Source organism: Acipenser ruthenus, chromosome 27 (genome assembly GCF_902713425.1).
Source record: "Acipenser ruthenus chromosome 27, fAciRut3.2 maternal haplotype, whole genome shotgun sequence".
Taxonomy (NCBI): Eukaryota; Metazoa; Chordata; class Actinopteri; order Acipenseriformes; family Acipenseridae; genus Acipenser; species Acipenser ruthenus.
This window is the reverse complement of record NC_081215.1, coordinates 22,683,356-22,704,371: the sequence shown is the minus strand read 5'-3', so window position 1 is coordinate 22,704,371 and position 21,016 is coordinate 22,683,356. Positions and strand designations below refer to the sequence as shown.

The following is a 21,016-nucleotide window of genomic DNA, read 5'->3' as shown; positions in this document are numbered from 1 at the left end:
TATTCGTTATTCTAATTTAACAATATATTATAAAAAAAAAATTGCTTCAGAAAGTAAAATGAAACCTGCTGAATTATGTTACGTTAACATATTGAATTACATAAGCTTTGTAGTTTACCATATACCTAACAAAAAACCTTCAAATTAAAACATTTGACATTTTGAAATCGAACATGAAATACTGTACTACTATTATGGCTTCCGGTACACTTTTGAAATATCATGTTGTAGTTTCCTTGATTACATGATGTTAAATAAAAGATCTACATTTTGTTCACGTAGTTTTTTTTTTTTTTGTCTCAATCCTAAAATTCTAGGTGATGTTAAACCTTTGGCCATAGCTATAGTATGCTATTATTCAAGATGCATTGTGTGCATTAGTGATAAAAGCTGTCTATAAACAATATGTTGTATATATCAGTGTATGAGAGGATAATATGGAAAGCTGGCACCGTTTAGTTTCAGATTCTTTATATTTCATTTTTCCACTACCATTAGTTTTCCAAAGGAGTGGGATCAGTGATTCATGAAGGCTGCAAAAGGTACAGACAGAATCTGAGTAGCTTGAATGTCAGGTGAAGATGAAGTGCTCTTGTTAACACAGAATTGTAAAAGACACTGATTATCCTGTGTGAATTGCATGTAACGCATATAACCTGTAGGTGTTACACCCATTACTCAATAGATCTGTCAAACCTACTCTCAATTTTCTTACCATAATATAATAATGACATTAAAAAACACAAATCAGAAAATTATAAATACCTTTTTTTTTTTCTTTTTTTTTTTTTTTTGTAATGCCTTGAAATCAAACTAGGCCAAAATGCCCTTATACTCTAGCCTGGGAAAATAACACACTTACTAATGATCATTGTTAGGAAAGGAGAAGGGCAAATGGAAAAGTCATGTAACATTTTTAATACAAAAAAAAAAAACAACAACACTTAGTTACCATGGAATTTGGGCTAGACAGGAGAATTCAAACCAGGCACGTTGTAAAAAATGATAAAAACTGTAGTGAAATGGGTTCCTAAATATCATCATCAATAATAATAATAATAATACTTTTAAAAAAGCATCTAATATTGACAGCAGTCATTGTACTGTACTCATATGTAACACAATTTTTGTTCCTGGGTAGTAAGTATTATTTCCTAATTGCTTATGCCTCAAAAGTATAGAAAATGGCTATTATTCCCCACAAACTTTGCTTTTGTGACCAGGACAGTGATATTTTGAAATTTACCTATTTCCAATGAGAAAACGGCCGAATTTGTGTCTTTTCGTTCACATAAAGTCAGAAAAAAACAACATATGAATCCAAATTAACATGTATTTATACTAAAGTAATACAAAAATGACTACAAAAGATTTAGAAGTGAGTAGTTTTTCGAGATTTACGATTATACTGTAAATCACTTTCACGAATCAGCCCCCAAATGTAGTCTCCCATCATGTTCTCGTTATACTGTCCTTGGTAGCGGCGTTCAAAGTCCAGTATATCCTGGTGGAAGCGCTCGCCTTGCTCCTCCGAGTACGCTCCCGTGTTCTCCTTGAATTTATCAAGATGAGCATCAAGGATATGGACTTTGAGGGACATCCTACAGCCCATTGTGCCGTAGTTCTTCACCACAGTCTCAACCAGCTCCACATAGTTTTCGGCCTTGTGGGCAGCAGTGTGGAGTAGTGGTTAGGGCTCTGGACTCTTGACCGGAGGGTCGTGGGTTCAATCCCCAGTGGAGGAAACTGCTGCTGTACCCTTGAGCAAGGTACTTTACCTAGATTGCTCCAGTAAAAACCCAACTGTATAAATGGGTAATTGTATGTAAAAATAATGTGATATCTTGTAACAATTGTAAGTCGCCCTGGATAAGGGCGTCTGCTAAGAAATAAATAATAATTGCCCAGGAAGCCCCGAACCACTGCGACAAAGCTGTTCCAAGCCGCTTTCTCCTTACTAGTGAGCTTCTTGGGGAATTCATTGCACTCCAGGATCTTCTTTATCTGTGGTCCGACAAAGACACCGGCTTTGACCTTTGCCAGACAGCTTAGGGAAGAAGTCTTGAAGGTACTTGAAGGCTGCCGACTCCTTATCTAGAGCTCTGACAAATTGTTTCATAAGGCCCAATTTGATGTGCAGTGGTGGCATCATCACCTTCCGGGGGTCCACCAGTGGCTCCCACTTGACGTTGTTCCTCCCCACAGAGAACTCGGTCCGCTTGGAAGGGTCCACCATGCAGAAGTAGCAGTTGCTTGAGTGGTCAGTGGGTTCCCGCCAAATTCTTGGGATAGCGAACTTCATGGCTCTCTTTTCCCCTCTGTACCATCCTACAAAAATACATTTATTTCACCCATGACTAATGTGCAAGAAATTCTCACAACGTTTTTTATATATGATATATTTTTTCAATAACATTGAAAATTGTAAAACATTTTAAAATTAAAAACTTTTACAATCTTAAAAATTTTAACAAATTTTATAACATAAAATTCCCAGCAACAATTGTCCATCTTACCTTCCAGAGTTTTTTTGCAGTGCTCGCCGGTGAAATGAGGTGCCCAGGGTTTGTCTTGATCCCCGACAGGCATGCCAAAATATGCCTTGTAGGCCTCACACATCTTAGCAGATGCTTCCACGGAGTACTTTTTCGCTCTTGTCTTGATAAATTGGCCGCAGACATAGCAAAATGCGTCTGCCGGATGCTTGCAGCCTCTTGATGCCATCTCAGAAAAATGCAGATATGTATCCACTTAGGCAGCTGGAACTAAACTGAACTGGTGGGCTTAAGGCCCCTGTATTTATACTACTATTTATATTACTGGAAAGTTCTAGAAAGTTCTAGAAGTTACTCCAAGTTTACTCAGCACTGAATCTATCTGGAATGTTCTGGAAAATAGGTAAATTTCAAAATATCACTGTCCTGGTCACAAAAGCAAAGTTTGTGGGGAATAATAGCCATTTTCTATACTTTTGAGGCATAAGCAATTAGGAAATAACACTTACTACCCAGGAACCAAAAAAAAAAAAAAAAATTTTACACAGTGAATAAGCCAACTGTTATGTTTTCTACAACTGCATTCAGGCTCTAGGTGGCAGTGTTGTACTTGCTGACAACAAAAAGGATAAACTAGTAACCCAGCATGTCCTCCTTATCATCATTGTATTTGGCACAGATCTATAGCCTCTTATTAGAAGTGTAATGAAGCAGGCGTAATTGAAGCCTTTTATTGATTGTGCAGATCACAAGTTTTCTGTCATGGTGAATATACACCTTACTCACTGAAGCAAATTGCTGACACCTTTTTAAAAAGTGACAACTATCTATTCCATGCCCAGAAATTCCATTTTCATATCTATCAAGACAAGAATGCAATTTTCACTTCATTTAACTGATGTTAGGCCTGCTCCAGGCATGGTACCTAAAGCAGACCACAGTTTAAGGTGCTCTTATACACAACTGTCTATTCTAACTGAAATATATAGTTTGCTATATGCACTATAGTAATCATTATTAGAGTGTACTTTTTAATAGCAAAATCATGTAAAACAAAGTAAATGTAATATTTACATACATAAAACACAACTGTTAACCCTATTTTAAATAATTCCTAAAGTCTTCTGAAAGTGAAAATTTACAATACAAATTGAAACATTTCCATCTACAAATTATATTTATCAAAACATTTGTCGACCGAATTGTGACAGCTTGTTTTAGTAATTGTACATTTTTGATTACATACCCCGTGGTCTATATTGCTCTTAACATGACTTGTAGTGAACATTTATGGAAAAACGGTTGTTGAAATCTTTGTGGACAAAACAAAGCCAAGCCTGCAGTGGAGTTCTACTGGCATTCAGCCTTGATCCCGCCTTCCAGCAATGTTGATCTTCCTATGTTACACATGTCTGCATGATGTGTCCTACAATTGCACTGTCCAATATAAACCAACACGCTTTCCCATGCAGTGCTGGGATGTCTTGTCATCTTGAATCTTCATTTCTTTCTACTGTATATAGAGCTAGCTGTATAGACTGATATATTCTGAGAGAAATTGAATACAGTACGCAGAAAGCATTTATAGGGTCACACACAAAAAAAAGGCACTTTAACAGTGTGATTTTTATTGCAGAACAATTTGAACTTAGATCGAAATTATTTTAAAAAAGGACCAATGACTGTGTTATGCACAACATGTTGGTGAACACTAAAAGAACTTACTATACTTCAATAAAGATTAGGGTGTAAATATCTGCTGTATTTTAAACCTTTTCAAGGGAGATATATTTAATATCGAGGTGCATTTGTAATACTCATTGCCAAAACTGATACTACTACTACTACTACTACTACTCTGAATAAAAAGTGAAGCCTGTGTTTAGAAAGATATGCGTTTTATATTAAAAGGTAGTTGCATCTGCCTCTTTTCTGTTGCTCTATAGCTGTGCAGGGGCTGTGATTGACAGCTCCCCAGCTTGCAGCAGCCAGTAAACACAGCCTCCCTCATTCACTCACAGTGCTATGGCCTTTTCACATGTTCCTTCCACAGCAGTGTTTGTCCCCAAACAGTAAAACAGCTCACAATGGCATTCCAGCTTCAACACCCCCACCAACACAACAACCGTGTAATGGGAATGCTAATGAGAGGAGACAGCTCTGCCACTGAAAGTGTTAACTGCATTTAACTCTGTATTAACACAAAACAACATAAGATTTTTTTTTCTTTCCTCCAACAGAAAGGACTAATGGCCGCAAGAAACACAGACACACATAAACACACACACACACACGTCTGCCAGTTAAAGATCTTGGTCTCTGCGAATGTGTGGTTCTGAGATTAAATTAAAATCAGTGACACAATGCTAAATACAACTTTCTCTTTTTTAATATGCTATATAAAGTTTCTGCAGCAACATAAACTATGACATTTTTAAAATTGCACATGTTGTAAAAATAACAGTATACTCACTCCAGAGAAAAAAAACAAAACAAAACAAAACACAGCCATGAGTCAAAATCTTGTATCTGATCTCATAGCATAAAAATTTTGATAAAGTAGCGGGGAGAATGTTGTTGTATTATGTATTTCAATTGTATACAGACAAATGGATTGTAAAAATGGTAGGAGTTTATTTTCAGAGAGACACAAAAGCTCTCAAATGATTCCAATGCGTCTGAACTGTTTTCAGCAAAGCCCAGTGAGTAGCAAGGGAAAAAAAAAGAGACAAGACACATGACATCGTATACTGAAAGACAGATACAATTAGCATCATCATTGTTGGCCTAGAGATCACAGAGGAACTATTTTGGCCTTCACTGGGTACTGAAACACAAGCAATACGTGTCACATGCAGTCAATGACAGAATGCCAATCAATATATTTTAGAATTACAGCAACTGAAAAACGTGATACTGTTTTTTTTTTTTTTTTTTTTTTTTTTTACAACTTACCTGTTTACTATACTCGTTGGCAGACTTCAGCTTTTGATGAAAGGCCCCCAGGACTCCTTGGATGTACAGTTTTCTTCTTCCTTAGAGACCCAGGCAGGTCCTTGCAATGGAGTAATGGAATTCTGCAGACAGCTGTCAAGCAATGGAACTGCAGGAAAAAAAGACGTTTGAAATGAAAGAAAAGAAACTTAAATCCATGTGTACCCATATTTCACTTAAAACCAGTTCGTGAACCAGCACTGAGCTGATTTCTTTGATTTTCTTTTTATTTATGTTGTGACCTGTGGAAGCTCTTAAGACGAGCAAACTGCTAGATGACTAGTAGCCACCATACGTGGTGTATATATAGTGAGCCCCCCCAACTGTAGGATTCATGAGCACACCTGAGTAGTTTTGAAGTGTGCCTAACTAGCTGCACAGAGTGTCATGGTGTGCACTGATTGCCTTATCTTCTCATTTATCACAGATGAATTGGAACCAGCCTTGCTGAAACCTCCTTTCATTGTTCTGGTAAAACTGCATGAAGCATGAGGTTTTCTATAACAGGGTCTCCTGCCAAGGAGGTTAGACGAAAGTAATAAAGAACAAATTATACTGGCATCAAAGGTTATTCAACAGTCCCTACTGGACTACGGTATAATGACACAACACCTTAATGCAACAGTTTCACTCCAATAAAATTGAACAACAGGACTTTGTGATAAAAATGAATTTCAAGCATTTAGTGCCATGATAGTCCCCAATGTCATGTCAAAATAATGCTAGCAATAAACTACCCATCATATTAACTGGTGTACTCTCCTACCTGCAACACAGATGTTTCTTGCCAATGCTATACCATTTTATTGCAATTGAAAAATCTGACTTTTGTCTTTGCACTTTCTCCTACTTGTTTACATGTCACCCTCCAATCCTCTCATATAACAAAAAGCATAAATGCACTTCAATAAAAACCAGAACAGCTTTCCTGCAATTGACTGTTTAAAACCAAAACACTGTTCTTCAACAGAGTTACTCAGATAAAATTAAGAGAGGGATGCTTTAGCAGTCATTTTCTTAAATATTGATGCCTATCTGAATTTGGATTTTTCACTGCTGAATGGAATGACAAGCACACGATTGCTGTACTTAAAGCAATCTTTCACAGCTGCTTTGCTTTTCAGTGATCCCATTAGATTGACAGCATGTGCCTGCAGGGTCTACACATTACAACATTGCGGAACAATGTGGGACATATTCCCTGTACAACAAGATGTTGATTTTTTTATTTTTTTAATTTTTTTAAATTTAGTCGTTGCCAATTAGTTTTTATCATTTTCTCCCCAATTTGAAATGCCCAATTATTTTTAGGCTCAGCTCATCGCTACCACCCCTGTGCTGACTCGGGAGGGGCGCAGATGAACACACGCTGTCCTCCGAAGCATGTGCCGTCAGCCGCCCGCTTCTTTACACTCTGCAGACTCACCGTGCAGCCGCCTCAGAGCTACAGCGTCGGAGGACAACGCAGCTCTGGGCAGCTTACAGGCAAGCCCGCAGGCGTCCGGCCAGACTACAGGGGTCGCTGGTGCGCGGTGAGCCAACCTAACCCTCCCTCCCCCCAGACGAAGCTCGGCCAATTGAGCGCCGCCCCCTGGGAGCTCCCGTCCATGGTCGGCTGTGGAATAGCCTGGACTCGAACCGGCGACGTCCAGACTATAGAGCGCATCCTGCACTCTAGCGAGTGCTTTTACTGGATGCGCCACTCGGGAGCCCCTTAACAAGATGTTGATTTGCACAATGCAACCGAACGGAACGTAGCTTTATTCAGAAAAAAACAACCTTACTTTGGGTAATCTTTTTGGACTTCGATAAAAGGAGATGGAGAAACCTCTTGCTGTGATCTTTGTTGAGCACCTGGGTTATTTTAATTGTGTATATGTGGGTGCACTCTGGCACTAAATGGGCAGTAGGCACGCAATCGAGTAATTCTTCCTTACTTTGAAGAATGCAGCCTGAGTCATGCTTTCCTTAAATTAAGTGAAACAGTTATTCATTAAATATGCTGGCAGGTCCTACACTCGAGCAAGTGGACCGAAGTGGTGTAAATTATTAACGCCTTGAGGCTTTGGTTCATGCCTTGTGATTGATTATTTGTAACTATATCCACTCTTTGTTGCATTAAATCAAGTATAGAGTAACGGGTTCATCAGATGTTGGGTTAAATTGAGAGTGAAGAGGTACTGTGTGTGGAAACAAGAGCTGCCATGTTCGGGGCCTGTCTTGGAACAGCATGGAATCTAAAGTGGATATTGAAAACCACTCCGCTCATCACACGCTTCCTGCTTCTGAATGGGGCCCAGTTGCATGGGATGTTTGGTGCTTTTCCAATGCAGTTTATATCTTTCACTACTTGCGAGCCCTGAATCGCTGCACTGTTTGTAAAGGCTGTTGAGGTTGGAGTGGGGTGTGGGTTTAAATTAGAGCAATGAGTGTTAAGCAGACTAAACTGCTGTGTATGAAAAATGACCAGGCTGCCATTGTTAAAGGGGTCAGAGCCTCAATGAGTTTGTATTCATACAGATGCTGCTCAGGATTCAAACTACATTTAAAAAAATGTAGAACAATATATAACATTTTAAAATGCCCCATTTCAATAAAACTGTTGCTAACTGTTGCAAGTAATTCTATAATCCCAAAATAAATATATACATTTTTATGCGGCTGAGATGTTCTGTTCATTTTCCATCCCAGTTATATATTCACTGCTGCGGAGGTAAGGTTTAACCTTACAAAGACCTAGAAACTTAAAAAAAAAAAAAGACATAAGAAAATAATGAAGCCAAAAGAGGACACACAGAACATAGGTTAAAAATGATATATTGGCCATAATAATAAAATTTTAAAAAATCACAGGATTGCACAAGACTTCACATATATACAGTCAATACATTTTACTACATATTAAATATTTGACACCTGTAATGAGCCAATCAATCTCATAAGCAGATAGGAGCTACAATATACCAATCAGTGTATTTCCTTTCTGAAAAAAAATATTCTAATTTTAAATAAAACGTTTTAAAATCTAGCCCTAATTTCATAACATGACAATGTCTACTTCCTTTAAGTATAGGGTGTACAATAATTATCCAAGTAAATTGAAGCAAGCAGTCTGTTTATGTTTAAAATAAGGTTATATGGATGAAAATAATAGAAAAGATACATTTTGTGAAACTGACATAATCAAAGACCTTACAGCACAGATGGCGGTGCTAACAAAGCAGGACTATGGGGGGTTTAGGTGACGTGTTTGTGCTATTGAAAGACACAGGTACTTTAGCATAATGAGCCTATAACCACGTGTTATATTCAGCTAGCCTCCCCGTTCTCTATCAATTTAACATATCCTGTGAACCTACTTAACAAAGATCTAGAATTCCCTCTAAGGACTTGAGTAATAGTAAATCTGAAAATTGACTGAGAAAGGTTGGAAAAGGGGTGAGAAATGTCAGACACAATGTTCTACTGGTTTCTATTTACTTTGGGTGATTACAATCTATTTAGGTGTAATTTTAAATTGATTATTTTATTTTCAACTCAGTATTTCAACAATTGGGATTAAACAAGAATGCTTTATGTAACACAAATATACATAAATTACTGACTGTCAAGTTAAGACAAAGTCAGCATGTACCTTAAGCTATACCCTTAGATAGTGGTGACATCCACACCTAACTTGATAACCTAACCAGAAATTCCTTGAGCATGGTTAAGACTGGTGCCATTCTGTTGGATATATAGTATAACTTTAGAACATTAATTATTGTAGTATATTTGACAACTTTTTATTTACCAGTTTGAAACCGGTTTTACTAATATATAAGTCACGTAAATGTTTTACACAAAACAGTTTAATTAAAAATGGTTTGATTAAAAAAAGTTTTACCGTTTATTCATTTTTGAAACATACACACAATCTTTGTGTTTCTTCCCAGTTACAGAAAGGCCAATTATGCTGAAATAACGACAACATGCATTTAAAGGTGCCCAGCTCTCTAAAATAGCGTTCATAATATGCATGTCTCTCATTCAACAGAATCATTCTGAGCATGCCCAGTAGAAATAAAACCTCCATTTTACCTTCTCCGTTTGATCCACTGCTGCAATGACCTCACACCCATCCAGCCCTGCTCCATTCTGAAAAACCAGAATCCTGACTGTAGTGTTGTCACTCAGCTTCCTCACGTGCAGCGAGAGGCTGGGCTTGGTCGTGCCACGCTTTGCATCAGCAGGGAGTGCCACGCCATTCACCATCCAATTTTCCTCCTTGCTCAATGACAGATGGTCTGTAAGAAAAGGTAAAGTCAATATTTGGCTTCAAAATATTAAACTGTCCATCTCCCCATCGTTTTTAACATAGATTGGCGATACTCCACATTCCATGTGCATGTCATCAAAATATCACCATCAGCTCCTACTAAGCGTAACATAAGCTGTAGCAAGCTGGCCGTGCTGATAGTGGGCATAAATCATTGTTCCTGAAGGCAGCAGATGTTCAGGGTATGAAAGAGTAATACCACAATTTAGCCATAATTAAAATTCACCTTAGCATGCCTCTCTCACTAATCAGTTGATCATTTAGTTACTAACCCACACTGTCATTTCTTGTGACCCCTTTATTCTGCTGGCTCACAAAGAAGTGTGCCCTATAATCCCAAACTACTGTAGGTACACTTTCCAAACCATATAATTACGAAGGACTGAGTAAGACGCAGATACCGTTTGTTTTACCTGAAGCACATATAGAGAACACCAACAACAGTCTAGCTGCACTTAAGACAATCTTACAGCAAGTGCAAGTCAGGGAACCATACAGTATATATATTTAAAACCATATATTCATAACCATTATCTTTAACATCCAAAACCCCTCATTATTACCCTCAGCAACTTTTACCAAAAAGTCAAAAGTATGATATGTTATCTCATGGGTTCACATTACAGTTTGTATGTGAGACAAAAAACATATAAAGGGTTACATATTATTGTGAGCCATTATTCTCACTTTTGAAAGATATTAAAAGTTTGACTACAAGTATTTTTTTTATATGACAGATTGTAGATTTGATCATAAAAATAACATTTAAGCCCAGACATGCTTGATTCTGGTGACAACTCTTAATTAATAATAATGCAAAAACATACAATGTACCTTCTGTATGATATACAGTAGTTAACTGTGTTTTGGGTCTACAAAGGTAACAATCCTTCAACATATATAACAAATAAACAAAAGCTCTGTTCAAACAGGTCCAGAGTTGTTTAACGCCATGGGCTTGTTTATGACATTTTAAAATGCAATTATCTTGCTCTGACATCTTGTCACAAATGACCTGTTTAACAGTTGACTCAAATTATGAACAGCCAATTTGCTATGTCAATCATCACATCTTACTGTCTTTGTCTACATTCTTATAGAAGGAACAGCACATTTCTGAGATGTTTTCATAGTTACATTATATAAGCCCTTGACAAGATGCAGTAGAATGCAACTGGTCACATACAGTCTTGGGTGGGCCAGCTTTATTGCAGATTCCTTTGCCATTACTCTTCCTCAACTAAACTTGGGCCCATTTAGGCATGCGAAAGTACTGATATATATATATATATATATATATATATACACATATATATATATATACACATATATATGTATATACATACACATATATATGTATATGTATATATATATATGCTGTATGTATATATATATATATATATATATATATATATATATATATATATAAAAAGAAAATCCATGACTTTACATTTGGTATATACATTTATCTAAACCATGAATGTGTTTCAGTGCAATACAAAGCTGTCTGTTTAACATAATGTAGTATAATACAAGCTAATAGGAGCAGCTCTACTTGGTCATCCAATATTACTCCTGGTATTACCTGGATAAATTGGAAAATCATTAGATTCTTGCTATACATGTAAATATGGACTGGAGTGAGTGTGCAGTACATACTTAATATATGAATCAGTCAAGAAAATAAGTGAGGCAAGGTTGTATCGTAAATATGACTATATATTTAAAATAAAATATTAATTATAAATACATAAATAACCAATAAATAACAGAAAATGTTTTTGAAGTTTATAACGCATAGTTATCAATGTATTTTTGGAGTCCAGCTCTCAGTATGGCTTCCTGACTGCTGCATTATATTCTCTTAGTAGTGCGTTTATATTTGTTTACAACGTCGAGTTGAATTTGTTTGAATTTCAGAAAATCAAAAAACAGTGACAGCGACGGTTTAATCACCATTTCAGTGTCTGGAGCATCTGTCTTTTGTAACATGTTTTGTAATTAATTTTCTGTTAAGTCACAGAATCGCTGTTCAGCAGGTCTTTCACATTCAGCTATTTTATCTTGTTGTGAGGAGTGCAGGGGAAGGGCGGTGAGCTCCTTTGAAAAGGGGCAGGACCGACATTGATGTGAACCAATCTTCGACCAATGTGTGCTGCCAGTGCTAACTTACGGATGCGAAACCTGGACCCTCAATGCAAAAATGACTCAAAAATTACAAACGACTCAACGGAATATGGAAAGATGCATGCTGGGAATAACAAGAAGTGACAGGAAAAGGAAGGAATGGATAAAAGTGCAAACAAAAGTATGCAATGTTATTATAAGAGCGAAAAAACTGAAATGGCAGTGGGTCGGACATGTAGCAAGAACAACAGACCATCGCTGGACCAAGAAGATACTAGACTGGATCCCAAGAGATATAAAGTGACCAAGAAGAAGACCTCCAGGAAGATGGCAAGATATATTAGGAAACACGCTGGAGCAACATGGATGAAAGACGCAGCAGACAGGCTTTTGTGGAAGAATCTTTGGGAGGCCTTCATCCAGCAGTGGATTGAAAAAGGCTGAAGATGATGTTGAGGAGATTATATATATATGAAAGGCCTTGGATATAATATATTGGCATTTACTACTTTACTACTCAGGCTGTAAGATCTACTTAACAATGTGCACAGCTATTTAATTTCATGGTTACAGAACCCGGTTTCAGGCAGGCTTGCTTACAAGCAGGTTTCTAATGTAAGTAAGTTATACAGTGCCAATATGCACTAATGAGTAAACCATGTCCCAATGTTATGATGTATTTGTGTCATGGACTGGGTCATGGTCAAAAGTTTCAAGAGCAGTAAAGGTTGTTTTTTTGTTCTTTTTTTTTTTTTTTTTTTTTTTAGACTTCTGTAGCTTCCTAAGTTAGCAATTTGTTTACCATTAGGTTAAGATCAATTATGTTTAAATTATATTGCTAGTTTACTAGTTTATTTAATCAAATATGTACTGCCATTTAAAACAAACAGCACATTGTTCTTGCTATAAAATCAAAAGTATTACCAAAGCTGTAGAACTAATATCATATAATACAGAACAAAAATTCCTGCACTGCAATAAAACATCTTTGGAATAATACATATGGATCAGGTAACATACCTAAATGTCTCACCTTTTCTTACATGCCTGTTTAAAATTAGCAAGCATTCTTGAGATCATTTACAGCACAATCTAGGCATAGCATGCTTCATTAAACTCAAAGAGTTTACGCTTTTCTTGAAATACAGAAAATGACAGAGCAATTACATTTTGCTGTACATTGGGTTAGTAGGAGTGTTACCTTGCTACCAGGTTCCCTGACTAGTGCCTTAAATGTCTCAATTAGAAAGATGTAAATACATCATTTCCTTGTCACATACACCTACAAAACAGATGACTGGCTACATACACAGCTCACACCGTTCCTTGTCAATCTGGACTTGTCATAACAAATCATCTCACTTAAAAAACACTGGAAAACTTTTTGTGACAGGTTTCACTTTTCTCAGATGTGACACCTCTGTCGTATGGCTCTTTATTTATTTTTAGAACATTTACAAGATACAAACCGAGTAGAGACACTTGGCACTTGTCAACCAAAACTAATTCCTAAAACGCCAAGTAACTAATGCTAAATGTATAGCTGAAATGTAATAGCATAAGTGTTTTTTTTTGTTTGTTTGTTTTGTTTTTAATTAGGAGATAGAATAAGGAACAGTTTTACGCCAAAATGTCTTAAAATGTCTTTTAATCAATTTTTGGGCTCAGGAGCTAAACCGAGCTGTATCTGTTTCTGGTGTTACTCTTTTCATTCGTTTTTTAAAAGTTTTTTTCCTGTGCACTTCACCTTTAACATTGAAGATAGCAATTATCTGTCTAACCTATACTACACTTTAAGCTAAGCTCACCTAGTAGTTTTGGTCTCAACAGACAAGGCCCATCTGCCACCTGCTCCACTGTGTCCCAGCGACAACTGTCGAGCAGCACAAAGATTGATTATCAGTCAAAAACCTTCGCACAGCACCAGATTTTGGTGGGTTAAGCTTGCTGATCCAGCAAGAGCCAGTATGAAATTCTAGTGCTGCGTGCCAGCATTGTGGTGCTGAAAGAGCAGCAGAGCCTGTCACCATGAAACCCAGCCAAAGCAACACAGATGAAGTGCAGAAGTCTATGACTAGAACTTGGCTAAGGGAAAATATTCTGAAATAAACTTAAGCATCATATGGTGCAGTCACACTAACTGTATTTACAGTGTATGTCATAGTAAGTATAGTCTTTACATTGCAGTAAGCTTATAAAATAGATTTCCTTTTTTTTTATTATTTTTTTTTTTAGTAAGGCACATTAATCACAACAATTTAATACGGGAAAGCGTTATACAGGAGAATCTGAAAATATTCAGAAAATGTAATTTGCTAACAGCGGTCATTACTAGAATATAACTGTGTTTACAAATGTTTTATTAATCATTGAATTGACTTGTAGGATCTGATTATCACTGATATGCCAATACATGTAATAATATTAAAGCAATTACGTATTTTTCCTGAAGCCAACATTAATTGTGAGCTTTGATGGTGGGTTTAAACTTTATCTACTACACATTTGATCACAAACATGAACCGAAGCCAAATTGTAAACCAAACATGTTTTTAATTTGAATTAACAATTTTAAGCGCCCTAATATATGCTTACATAGTGAGACACTAACAAGCTATGAAAATTCAAAGTGCAGTTTTGGGTTTGAAAATATACTTCACATATTGCAGACCCCCAAATGAGTGAACTGCTGAGCTTAAACTCCACTGTCGTGCTAGCATAATAAACGTAATGAATTGGGTCTGTTAAATGCCACCTAAACTGATTTGTGAAGACTCAATAAATCTCTCATTTAATTTATTGTCTTTTTCTGCGTTTAACCTCCTGCAGTCTCCCTAATGTCCATTTAAATCCAAATTAAATTAAGCACTGATGCTAATAAAGGGCATTAAACAAAACTGCCAGTAGACGTTTCTTTCATTAAGCACATTATCCTTTTGCTAAGCTGTAAATGAGTAAACATTCATTTTGTCGAGCTACGCAGTGACACGATAATGAATCTTTTTTTTTTGTGCAGCACTTATTATTTTAACTGATTTTGGTACCTTTGATTTTTTTTTTTTAACGGATCCACAAAGGGCTTTCTGGCTGAAATATAAACTTCAGCATCACGAGGAGTGTCTTTGGGTTCATATGCTTCTTCACCACTGACCAGAAACATGTGGCGAGCTGCAGTGTTTAGATTGAGCTTCAGGGTGCACTCTTCCAGCAGCTGAAACCTCAAGAACAGATAAGATCATTCACTGTTCAAGTAAATAGTCTAGAAATATTGCAATACAAGTACTTTAATAAAATGCACATACTGTTTGACACCTTTATCGTGCCAGGTTTTCATTCTAAAGGTAAAAACTTTAGCAAAGACACTTCTTGATCCATTCTTGTAAGCCATCACTCCGATTACCCATGGCTGGCGCTTAAAGATTGGAGGCTTTCTTGAAGATCAATGCCTGAATGCCTTCATAAAATATATATATATATATACAATCTGCATTCTGAACTGCATATATTATCTGTATATGTATATACAGGTATTTATCATCTGTAAAGTTAATACACATTATTTTTGTATTATTAACTACTCAAATATAGTTGTTGGAGCTATACAGTAGTTTTTGTCTATCAGAAAGAGAACACTGGTGGATGTTTGGGGACACTTTAGTATGGATTTGGTGAAAAGAGGGTCTACAATATTGATATATTTATTTTCTCATACTTATAGGTGAACCACCAACCAGGATCAAGAATGAAGTTACAGTAAACATATACAGTATTTGGTATTTGTTGTAGTGTCAGTATGTACTGTACCAGGATGATCTATATTCTATAGTGCAGCCTGTATTGAATCCTGTTGCTGCTTGTACACTCCCTCGCTCCTAGAAGAGTTAATACATGTACAGGAGCTCTATAAAAATGAAGAGCAGCTTAACAGTACATGTTATTCTGTGGTTGCATCAGAATGGTGTTTTTCCTCCGAACACCTGCAATATGTGCCAAAGTCATTACTGCTTTTATCTTGTCAATCAATAAAGTTCAGAAACCCACCACATATCATTTTTAAAGTCCCTCGAGCAGAATCAATGAGGAGCCTATTCCACATTGCCATTTACTGTGAAACAAAAATAAAGAGTAGTCTTTGCACATTGCTAAGGTTGCTTATAGAATGCAGATCTCTTTGTTTTTACTCACAGGAAACGCACATCTAGAACAAGACATGACAAAAAACAAACAAACAAACAAAAAAACTACTTCCAAAGTAATACTGTTCAAAATGTCTTTATTAAAAGCAAGCATCTATGACCACACCAAACACTGCATGCTTAAATGCTGACTACGAGTAAAAGAAACAGAGGTTTTACAACTACCTAAGCAGAGCCGGTGCAGCACTGAGGGTTTTTTTTTTACTTGTGGCTGGTAATATAAGGCTTGAATTGCTTATACTGTTTGATGTGCTGCTGTCGCTTTCTGAAGCTCCGGCATTGCCTTGGACTGAATTTGTTTCATCTCGAGAGTGTGACCTCCTTGACACCGCTGCATATTGTGGGTGAGGGCCTTTGGAAAATGCCTTTTTCTTTTGGAATCTTTTAACATTGTATTTCCATAAGCAGATGTGAACTTTCTGAATTTTTTTTTTTTAAAGAAATGAAAAGGAAACAGCGTGTGGAGAACAATCAGCCAAACCCATAGTTTCTAAGCCTTATTAAGTATTGCTAAACTATATATAAACTACTTTATTATGGAATGTATCACACATCATCATGCCTAAATTAAAGTTGCTTCAGTCACCACTGCTAAGATCTATCAAATATATTATCAAATATAGCACCCATTCATCAATAATATGTATTACCTCTAGAACTGCATAATTGTGTACAGTATCTCCCATACTTCATACTTTTTTATTTTTTTTTATTTACCTGCTTATCTAGCAAATGATAAATACAACAGATGTGGAACTAATGGTAACGCTTCAGTTTAGAGTTCTGTTATAAGAGGCTATGTACATTAATATTGTAATTAAATAAATAATAATAATCATATGAAGTGTTTTAGCAAAAATAAATATGGCAAACGTGTATTGGAAAATATTATGCTATTAGATCTATTAATAATAAAATAGATTGTTATGTGAACTGTATCTACTGTAAACTGTAGTGTTATCTGTCATGATATTACTGCATCTACAGTACAGGGAAATCCTGGACAACATTACCAACAAGGCAGATTTGAGATCTGCAAAGCGCTTGATGCGTTTGTGCTGTCAGCAGGCTAGTATTACACAAAAACAGGAGATACAGTCCAGCGCATTTACACACTTTCATTGTTAGCTCACAGATAACAAACCAAACAGACGGGACTTTACAAAAGGAGACACAGTTTCCTTGGATACAGATGCAGAACCAAGTAGCACTCATGACAAAGCTCACTATCATAGCAGCTCCCACAGCCAACCGCCCAGCATGAGTGTCCTAGTCCTGCTTATATGCTGGACTTGTCCTTTAATTGGTCAACTGCCAGTCAAACAGACGCCCTCAATGGACGAATGCACAAGGATCCACATACCTTCGCAGCTCGCGAGACTAGGAATTCAAAGTTTAAACAACAATTAAAAGTTGAAACAATTAAACAATATATAAACAATAATTATACACACTACTTACAATCATTTACATTTGGAGTGCCAACTTTTATTTTTCAAAAGGTAGGCAGCTTAGCCCAAGCAAAATACTGTCTGCAGCACAGCCTTGGCACAACATATACTACCGTCATGAGACTTATGGGAAGGGTACAAAAATGTATAGCTATCAGTCCCTAAAATAAGATATTCTCTGCATCCATAATAGTCTTGTAAAACTGTAATTCTGTAATTCTTTTAGCACAATACAATTAATTAAAAAGTTTTTAATTTCCCAAAAGATATACTATTGTGAGTTATTCAACTCCTCACAATGCGTACCGGCATGCTTTCTTGCTGTGGTGTCAGAACAATTGCGCATCACAGAACCTCTACAAATCGAGTCATTTTCCATATTCTTAGACACCAAGCCCCATGAGGCCAGCAATCCTATTCAAAAGTGAAAAAATGCTGCAACGCCGACAGACCAGGCTTCAATGAGCAGTATGCAGCTCTAGCCTATCACACAATATATTAGCAGCAAATTCCCCCCTCAGATAATAACAGCTGGCAGGGGTTTAGCCTTGTTGTGGCTCACTGCCAGACTACTGTCGGTCAAACAGTTCCTTTTAGTACTTCAACTCTACAAAAAACCATTGTGGAGAATTTGCATTGGCTGGTAATACTTTCATATAATACAATGCATCAAGCTGTGACAAAGCTCTTTAATCTGTTATTTTTCAGTAGTAGTCTTTATCTCAGGCATTGCTTATCAACACAAGAGGTTTTAGTAAAAAAAACCCTTTCATTCTCTTTTACACTACTGTTCCCTTCTGTCTTCTTTTTTTTTTGTCACTTCGGTGTAGATTTAACGGTAAGAAACACGCACACGCAAAACACTAAATCTGGCAGGGATCCACAGTATTTCATTCTTTGAACTAAGTGTGTAGAATTACGGACTGCGTTTTTTTCTTCTCACCTACCAGTGGGGGAACTCTAATCAGGCTACGTTGAAGGGCATAAATAGAAGAAACAAGCACTAGATGATCGCTGACAAAGCCGTGCGCTATACTTGAACTTGCAAGTGGTTAGCACTCATCTATAATAAAGGCTGCTTAAATGCTTCATTCTTTAGCACTCTTGAACCTCACCAACTCTGTAACAATATTAATCCACAGATTGATTCAAGCTTCAGTTTAGTTTATTATTCAGGAGTGCTCAATACTGTTCTGGAAGTGCTTACCTGGGAAGCTGATACTGTGGTGACTGGGAGGTTTTGCTCAACTTGTCATGGTACTGTTGCACTAACAGGTCTTCTAAACAGCTTTGTCGAGAGTGCATAGAGCCATTGTATGATGTGCTGCTCGACCTGCTGCCAATAGAGCTGGCACCTGCTGATCTTCTCTTACTTGCCATGCCTTTTGAAGGATACTGTAAAACCTGTTGTTAAAACAAAGAAGTGTGTTTAAAGTTCACTCAGCCACATAATAAAGGACTGTATTAAGTTACTTACTGAAAAATATCATATTTACAGGGTAAAATAAGAAAATACTGTAAAAAAAAAACACATTTAATAACATTACTAGCCATGGGAAACCATGTAACTATCACTATTATCTGCTGTATTATTGAATTGTGGTTTGTCACACTTGTACTTTGCTTGAACAAAAGTTATTGTATTTCTTGCTCTTATTGTATTACTTGTATTGTAACACTTGAAATGTATTTGCTTACGATTGTAAGTCGCCCTGGATAAGGGTGTCTGCTAAGAAATAAATAATAATAATAATAATGGGAAACAACACAAACCAAGAATTCTTACAACAGAATTGCCTGTTCTTATAATAAAAGTCATGTTTTTAGGAACCCACAAAATCATTATCTAGACTACTTAAGGATCTGTGAAGTCATATCCTTTTCTCTGAATGTACATTCATATTTTTACTTAGGATTTGCATGTACCTTTATACATTTTTTTAGTTCTGGTTAACAACCTACAATAAAACTGACAGCTGGGATTATGCACTTAAATGATAGTAGAAACAGCTGGACAGGCTGATCATTTAGATGCATTAAGTCTTAAAAACCAATGGATGTACTGAAGTAATAAGCCAAAAATACATGTTCTGTTTAATTAATACCTGGCAACAACAGGTTTGCTTGCTGACTCTAGCATCCTACGCATCTGCTCCTGTCTCTGAAAAAGTTTGTAAAAGCTGTCATCTGACTCTTGGAGGAAAGGTCACAATCTTTTAAATCACCTGACAATTAAGTAGATAAACACCTTTCTAAAATCTACATTTCATTCACTGATTTAACAATTTCACAAATTAAAATTGCTGAAATGCGCGATGTACTGTAAAATAACACCTTTTACATTTCTTTAATTTTAACCAGCTAAGCAGAAACAAGACATCTGTAAGATATATCTTACCAGCCCCTCTGCTATCATTTCTTGCCCTCCACTTTTTCTTATATCACTCCATTATACAACACTTGGAAATGGTAATCACATTGTTTCTCCCACTGTAAAAAAAAAACAAAATCTAAAGCTTTTCGAACCCCCATCAAACTTTAACATAGTCAAAACATAGCAAAGTGTAATGAATGGTGAAAGCATGGAAAAAGCAAACTTAGGCATTGTAAAGCCCAGAGGAATGGTAAAGCCTATATAAAATATGGAAAACTATGGTAAATGCATATTATAACTATAGGAAAAGAGGCAAAATTATCACGCAAATGTTCAGTGGTAAACTTTTATTCGGAAAAATAAACAGTGTACTTCTTAATGGTCTTTAGTGTCCCACATTTATTTTTAAATTGTTTTACATTTTGTATAAAAAGCTTATATTAAAGCCAATTTGGAAAATATAAGCTCTATACTGCAAGTGTTTGTTTTAAAAAAAAAAAAAAAAGAGCAGCATCACAAAATTACTATTTATAAATCAGCCCTTTTGTTATTTCTGTTTTGCTCCCTTGCACTGTGAAGATGTTATTTATAACATCAAACTGCTGCACATACAATAGAAGAACATCTCCCAGAGTAATATAGCAAGCCTGTGTCCTAACAGCTAAACCTACTTTATAAAAATATTTTAATGTTATGCTGAACACGATTGTTGCACACTACATACAGTACATACAGCTACTTGCAAAACTGAAACATCATATCTCATCAATCTCTTGAGTAACACAATTCATAGCAAAGGTGAGACAATGTGAGTATTTTGTAATTTCATGTGTTTTTTTTTTTTTTTTTTAATGGTGACGACACCATCACCATGGTTCAAACATGGTGAAATTCTAAAATACACATTCAGTAGATTTACAGTATTCATCAACAGCAGCCTATCTACATTAAATAAAATGTAAACACTAAGATGAGGTAACCTACTGTAGGACCCTCTTAAACTGAAATTATTATATTATACACTTGCAGTCTAAAAACTGATTTTTGGGGGCTCCCGAGTG

The 21,016-nt window shown here is 36.3% G+C and overlaps 1 long non-coding RNA gene across 4 annotated transcripts in view; it reads right to left on the bottom strand.

Moving 5' to 3' along the window:
• LOC117432009 (uncharacterized) overlaps positions 1-21,016 on the bottom strand; it is a 57,647-nt gene that overhangs the window by 29,628 nt on the left and 7,003 nt on the right. For 3 of the 4 annotated variants that reach the window (XR_009309041.1, XR_009309042.1, XR_009309044.1), the window contains exons 3-7: positions 19,980-20,071; positions 18,789-18,985; positions 9,570-9,775; positions 8,139-8,232; positions 5,451-5,598 (exon numbers count right to left, since the gene is read on the bottom strand). This is a non-coding gene — a long non-coding RNA (uncharacterized LOC117432009). The remainder of the gene's footprint in view (positions 1-5,450; positions 5,599-8,138; positions 8,233-9,569; positions 9,776-18,788; positions 18,986-19,979; positions 20,072-21,016) is intronic. The other variant, XR_009309043.1, reaches the window with a different exon arrangement.